The sequence below is a fragment of the Lathyrus oleraceus genome, chromosome 6 (assembly GCF_024323335.1).
Source record: "Lathyrus oleraceus cultivar Zhongwan6 chromosome 6, CAAS_Psat_ZW6_1.0, whole genome shotgun sequence".
Lineage (NCBI taxonomy): Eukaryota > Viridiplantae > Streptophyta > Magnoliopsida > Fabales > Fabaceae > Lathyrus > Lathyrus oleraceus.
Window position 1 is genome coordinate 390,580,812 of NC_066584.1, and position 6,912 is coordinate 390,587,723.

Genomic DNA, 6,912 nt, shown 5'->3' on the forward strand with positions numbered 1-6,912 from the left:
CGGTATACACTACGACTTTAGACCCTATAAGATAAGACCTAAACTTTTCAAGCGCATACACTATCGCAAGTAATTCTTTTTCAGTGGTGGCATAGTTAATTTGAGCCTCATTAAGAACTTTACTTGCGTAATGTATCGCATGAATTTTTTTTTCTTTTCTTTGGCCTAATACCGCTCCGATTGCATAGTCGCTCGCATCACACATTAACTCAAAATTTAAATTCCAATTTGGAGCGACTATAATTGGAGCGGTAACCAATTTTTCTTTCAAAGTTTCAAAAGCTTGCAAACATTCATCGGTTAAGAGAAATACCTGGTCCTTAGCTAGCAAATTACTCAAAGGCCTAGCCACCTTTGAGAAGTCTTTGATAAAGCGCCGATAGAACCCGGCGTGCCCCAAAAAGCTTCGGATTCCCTTCACATTCACCGGAGGAGGTAACTTTTCAATCACTTCAACCTTAGCACGATCAACTTCAAGCCCTCTTGAAGAGACTTTATGGCCAAGCACTATCCCCTCGGTCACCATGAAGTGACACTTCTCCCAATTAAGCACAAGATTGGTCTTCACACATCTTTCAAGCACCGTTTTCAAGTTTGCCAAGCATAGACTAAAGGACCCACCAAATACCGAGAAGTCATCCATGAAGACTTCCATTGTTTCTCAATAAGGTCGGCAAAAATGGCTTGCACACATCTTTGGAAAGTCGCCGGTGCATTGCACAACCCAAAGGGAATTTTTCGGTATGCGAAAACTCCAAACGGACATGTGAAAGCCGTCTTTTCATGATCGGCCGGGTCAACCGCAATTTGGTTATACCCGGAATAGCCATCCAAGAAACAATAGTATTTTGCCCCGAGAGTCTTTCGAGCATTTGATCCATGAACGGGAGTGGAAAATGATCTTTTCGAGTTGCGGTATTCAACCGCCTATAATCAATACACATTCGCCACCCCGTTGCAACTTTAGTAGGGATCAACTCATCCTTGTCATTTTGGATCACGGTAATTCCACCTTTCTTCGGAACAACATGCACGGGACTAACCCATGGACTATCCGAAATCGGGTAAATCATTCCCGCATCCAACAACTTTACAACTTCTTTTCTTACAACCTCCTTCATGGTAGGATTTAAGCGGCGTTGTGGTTGAGCTACCGGCTTAAAATCCTCTTCCATCAAGATCTTGTGCATGCAATAGGAAGGGCTAATTCCTTTTAGATCGGAAAGAGTCCAACCCATGGCTTCTTGATTTTTTTTAGCACATTGATCAAGTGGGCTTCTTCATCATCTGACAAAAGGTTGCTTATGATGACCGACTTTGCTTCGGTCTCATCTAGGAATACATACTTCAAAGTAGAAGGTAATATTTTTAATTCAATAGGCGCTTTTTCGTCATTAACCTCCTTCTTCAAGTCTTCCTCCTCAACTTCCCACGGTTGTAGTTCGTCTAAACCATCAAGTTCCCTTAAGCATTCCTCCAGAGCTTGCTCTTCTTCAGCTGTGAAAACTTCCAATGAGTCGTCAAGAGCTAACTCCATAGGAGATATCTCATGAATATGCTTAGAAACCTCCAAAATTGCCTCTTCGATCACATCGATGCGAAAGCTATCATTTCTATCTTTTGAATGCTTCATTGCTTCGAATAGATCGAATGTAACTTCCTCATTTTGGACTCTCACCTTCATCAAACCGTCATCAACGTCTATCATCATTCGCGCGGTTTTTATGAACGGTCGGCCCAAGATGAGCGGAGCATTATCATCTTCTTCCATATCAATAACAATAAAATCGACCGGGAAAAAGAATTTGTCGACTTTAACCAAAACATCTTGGGCTACGCCATGAGGATGGGTAGTCGACTTATCTGCCAATTGCAACGTCATTCGGATGGACTTAATTTCAATGTTGCCAAGCCTCTTTATAATAGACAAAGGTATAAGATTAATGCTTGACCCCAAGTCAATTAGTCCTTTCCCGACATAGATATCACCAATTTTAACCGGCAAAGTGACTCTTCCCGGATCAACCTCTTTTTTCGGAAGCGTCCTTTGAATAATTGCACTACAGCTCGCATCTAGGACAATGGTCTCCGGTTCCGTATACCTCCGCTTTTTTGTAAGTATGTCCTTCATGAATTTGGCATACTTGGGCATTTGCTCCAAGGCTTCGGCAAACAGAATGTTGATTTGCAGTTGTTTAAAAATATCCATGAACCGGGCGTAATGCCGTTCATTCTCCCTTTTGGACGGAGCATGAGGATAAGGAAGGTTTTGGATTGGAGTAGTGCTCACTACCTCCTTTCCCTTTGCAACTCTAGAACTCCTCCATCTAGGCTTTTTCACTTCCTCCCCCATTACCTCATCACTCTTATTTTTCTCACTTTCCACACTTTCTTTCTTTTCAACTTCACCATTCTTTTCGTTCTTTTCAACTTTTTCCTCCTCACTCCACTCCCCCACTTCACCATCAATATTTTCCTCTAATATTTCCTCCTTATTTTCTTTCTCATCTCTTTTTTATTCTCACTGATCAACCTCCTCCCACTTCTCGTCATGATCGCTTTACAATGTTCCTTAGGATTTGTTTGCGTGTTTGCCGAAAAGGAAGGACCGGGTTGTTGTTCCGCGAGTTGCTTAGCAAGTTGCCCAACTTGAGTCTCGAGATTTTTTATAGCCGCGTCATTGCTCTTTTGGTTAGCCATTGACATTTGCATGAATTGTGTCAATGTCTCTTCCAACTTAGAAGTTATGACCGGCGGTTTTTGAGGTTGATAAGGATTTTGGGGAGGGTTTTGACGGCTAGAAGAACCACCTCCATAACCTTGGTTATGGTAGTAGTTACTCCTAGGTTGGAACCCTTGGTTCCCTTGGAAATGTTGTTGTTGATTTTGAGGGTGTGGTTGATAAGGTTGTTGTTGGTGTTGTCTCGGTTGGTAGTCAATTTGGTTTGCCATGTAGTTTACGTCTTCGAACCCCAGAGGTGGACAGAATCCGGTGTCATGCTCACCTTTGCAAAGCTCACAACAAGCTATTTGTTTAGCTTTAGAAGGTTCTCTTAACTCTTTTATTTGCTGCGTTAAGAGTTCCACTTGTTGTGAGATGAGTTTGTTTTGGGCAAGGATGGCATCATTCGTCCCAAGTTCAAGCACTCCTGGCTTCTTCAAAGAGTTGCCTCTACTTTGACTCTGAAGATCATTTAGAGCCATTCGATTTATGATATTTGTAGCTTCTTCGGCACTTTTAGACAATAAAGAGCCACCCGAGGTAGCATCCAACAACGTCTTGCAATTTGGTTGAAGTCCATTTTTGAAAATATGGATTTGAGTCAATTCATCAAATACATGCCCTTTACACTTCCGAAGCATGGATTTGAATCTTTCCCACGCTTCATTTAAGGATTCATTGATTCCTTGTGCAAACACTGAGATGGCCGTCTTGGATTCCATGAACCGGTTCTGGGAGAAAAATCTCTCTATGAACTTCTCCTCCAACACGTTCTAGTCTGTCATGACGGCTGGTGTTTGATCTAAGTACCAATCTTTTGCTTTGCCGAGCAAAGCGTGGGGAAATAATCTTCTGAACAACGGTAGCTCTTGAGCCTGATCCACTCCGGCCGCCAATGCTATCTCATAAAATTTTGTGAGAAAAGCAAAGGGATCTTCATGGTCCATTCCGGTGAATGGACTTCCATATAATAAATTGAGAGTTCCCGTTTTCATCTCAGCTTGCCTTCCCGTGTGGTTGGCAAACTGAGCAGTGTTTCTTGGACTGTTTATACATGGAGTGGAAATGGGCGGTGGTGGTGGTTCCATGGTAGGTATGAACGGTGGTGGATGTGTGGTAGAAGAACTTTCTCCTTGTTCTTGACGTTGTCTAGCCTGTTGCCTCCTTCGTCTCGTTTTGCTATTAAGCCTCCTTGCGGTTCTCTCGATCTCGGGATCAAAAAGAAGTTCGTCCACAGGGATCTGCCCTCGCATAAAACGTAAGCTGCACACTAAACCAAACAAATTACAAGCACAAGTCAAAAATTCGAAAGCTAAAAATTAAGCAACCATTGCGATGCTCGCAATATCAATTCACACTCCCCGGCAACGGCGCCATTTTGTTGAATGTAATTTTAAGTGTCGGGTTTTTGCTATCGTCTCCACAGGGATTATGAGATATCACCGCCTTTCGACAGTTGTTTTAATTCTTAGCTTAAGGTAACAATGGGGTTTTGGTATTTGTCACGGTATCTTGCATAAAAGTGTAATAAAATGCGGTAAAAGTTTTGGTTTTAATATTTGAGAAATATTGCCAAAGTTAGGGTTCGACGATCACTTTGCATGTATATGTTCGATCAAGAAAACTTATAAACTCCTTTAGATGATAAACTATTTCACAAAGTCCTCCCAATGTGTTTATCTCTAACACACATTGTGAGTTTTCCCATTTTGATCCATTGTTTATCTCTAACACAATCTATCAAAATGACAACTTTTTGGTTCAACCTTATGGTGAACAAAATCATTCATTACTATCTCTAGCTAACAAACAAGATTGGATGAAAACCTAGGTTAAGAGTTGGTAAACATCTCTCGATCATAAACCAACACAAAGAGTTTTGAATAAGAACAAAGTTTTCACCATATATTCACCATTAAAGAGTTTACAAATGAAGATCATCCCATTTACGCACAAAGCTAATGATCATCTACATCTAACCTTGACAAAATGAAGGACTTAGCTACTCATTTTCATGGTAGCTTGGTCAACAAGTTTCGGAAGAAGGTTGATCAACATCCGAGTCGAATAATCGAGATTGGATGGGAATCCACCTTCTTTTTGTGAAAGATTGTTAAGAGATGAAGAGAAATGATTTCTAGGTCACAAAAGATCCTAAGAGCAATGCTGGAAAAATATCTAAAAAGTACAAAAGTATGGAGGTGCAAAAGTATGGCTCCAAAAAGTAGCCCTTGCTACTTATAGAGCTGCTACTGAGCTGTCATGCTCGCTAGGCGAGCAGACTGCTTCGCCTAGCGAGCCCCTAAATGAGGCACCTGAGGCACCTGCGCCCAGAGAAACAACCTTTGCCAGACTGTCATGTTCGTTGGGCGAACAAAACCTTCGCTAGGCGAAGGTCACGCTTCAACCTTCGCTCCAGCGAGCTTGAGAGGTTTTGCTACTGGAATGCTCGCTGGGAGCTCGCTAACGGCTCGCCTAGCGAGTGAGTGTTGGCTGCGCTTTTCACCAAGTCTGGACGTGTTCGCTACACACCTCGCTGGCAGCTCGCCTAGCGAGTTTGTTGATGTTTGCCCCTCTTAAATACTGGAGCTTTTCGCTGGGCGCTCGCCTAGCGAGCCCTTCGCCACATCACTCGCCTAGCAAGCAAGCTGATGAATGCATCTTTTCTTTGGTCCCTTCGCCAACTTTCTTGTGGCTTTATTTTCTATTATTTCATGCCTAATTCCTGCACAATAACTCACAAATCAAAGGTACCAAGATCGTTTATCATTGTATTGCAATTCATCAAAAACAAAGGTGGTTTCGAACACTTTAGCAAGGAAACGGAGTGAAAGATGCCCATATTTGATAGCTCAAATAAGCATTTTTGGGTATCTAACACACACACGCGGTTACAGTCTTTGACCGTCATAGACAAAATTTCAGTGTACAGGAAACAATATACCATAATGAGGGGAGGTCAAATTTATCCTATGTTGTCAAACTAAATAGAAGTTGGTGCAATTATGGAAATTTCCAGGTCTTCCGTATTCCTTACTCCCATGTCATTACGGCATGTGTACATACTCTTCAGGACGCTTACAACCATCTATCTGATATTTACAAGGCCATTACCTTCATGAATGTGTATAACAAAAGTTTCTCAATGCTACCAATGGAGGAATACTGGCCTCCATATGAAGGTGACATAGTTTGACACAACAATGAGATACGAAGAAAGATAAAAGGACGGCCAAACAGCACGCGTATTGGAATAGAAATGGATACGACTAATAAAATGATAAGATTATTTAGTATATATCATCAAGCATGACACAATAAGAACAAATATCCCAATCTAGGAGCAACATATGCATCATAATTTAATATCTTCTTTCAATTTTTGTAACCTTGGATTTTTATATATCATTATCTTTTTGTTACAACAAGTTTAACAACAAACATCACTACAACATAAGCAAACTTAAAATAGAATATTTTTAATTGATTACAACAATCAAACTGATGTCATCTCGTCCAAACATCATTTCCCTAGCATCCTTATTAGTTTTAACTCGCACCCAACCAAATATACTATCGAGTCTCTCAATACTTCTAATTGTTTCCCCTTCTGGTATTTTTCCATCTAACGAACGAACCAGCTCCCTCTTCAGTTGATCAAAATTACAGATGTTCCAGAAGAGCATCAACATCAGAGACTTGTCTCTCGAATAAATCATTTTTCCATAGCGACGACGAACACCAAACATGTTTGCAATATGACGAAATGAGATATGAAAAAATGAATCACACAACACATCTATTTATAACAAAAAAAAATCACATTAGACTGAGGCGCCAAACCAATTGGCGTCTCCTCTTACAAATAACACATGGGCGCCAATTGGATTGGCAGCACCATGTGTTGTAGCCAATCCAATTGGGCCCCACTTAAAGTTTAAAGGTAGACGCCAATTGGTCTGGCGCCTATACCTTACGTATTTTTTTTGAAACTGGGGTAGTTTGGAATTTTTTTTTAAACTGGGTTATTTTGAGATTTTTTTTGAAAAAATGGGGTATTTTAGTAAAAATTTCCTAACTTTTCATTTCATGGTCACTATCAGAATAATGTCTATTTTACCTTAACCAACAATTATTTTTAATTGAGAGATGAATTTTTTATTTTCAAATGTAAAAAAAAATATTCAAAT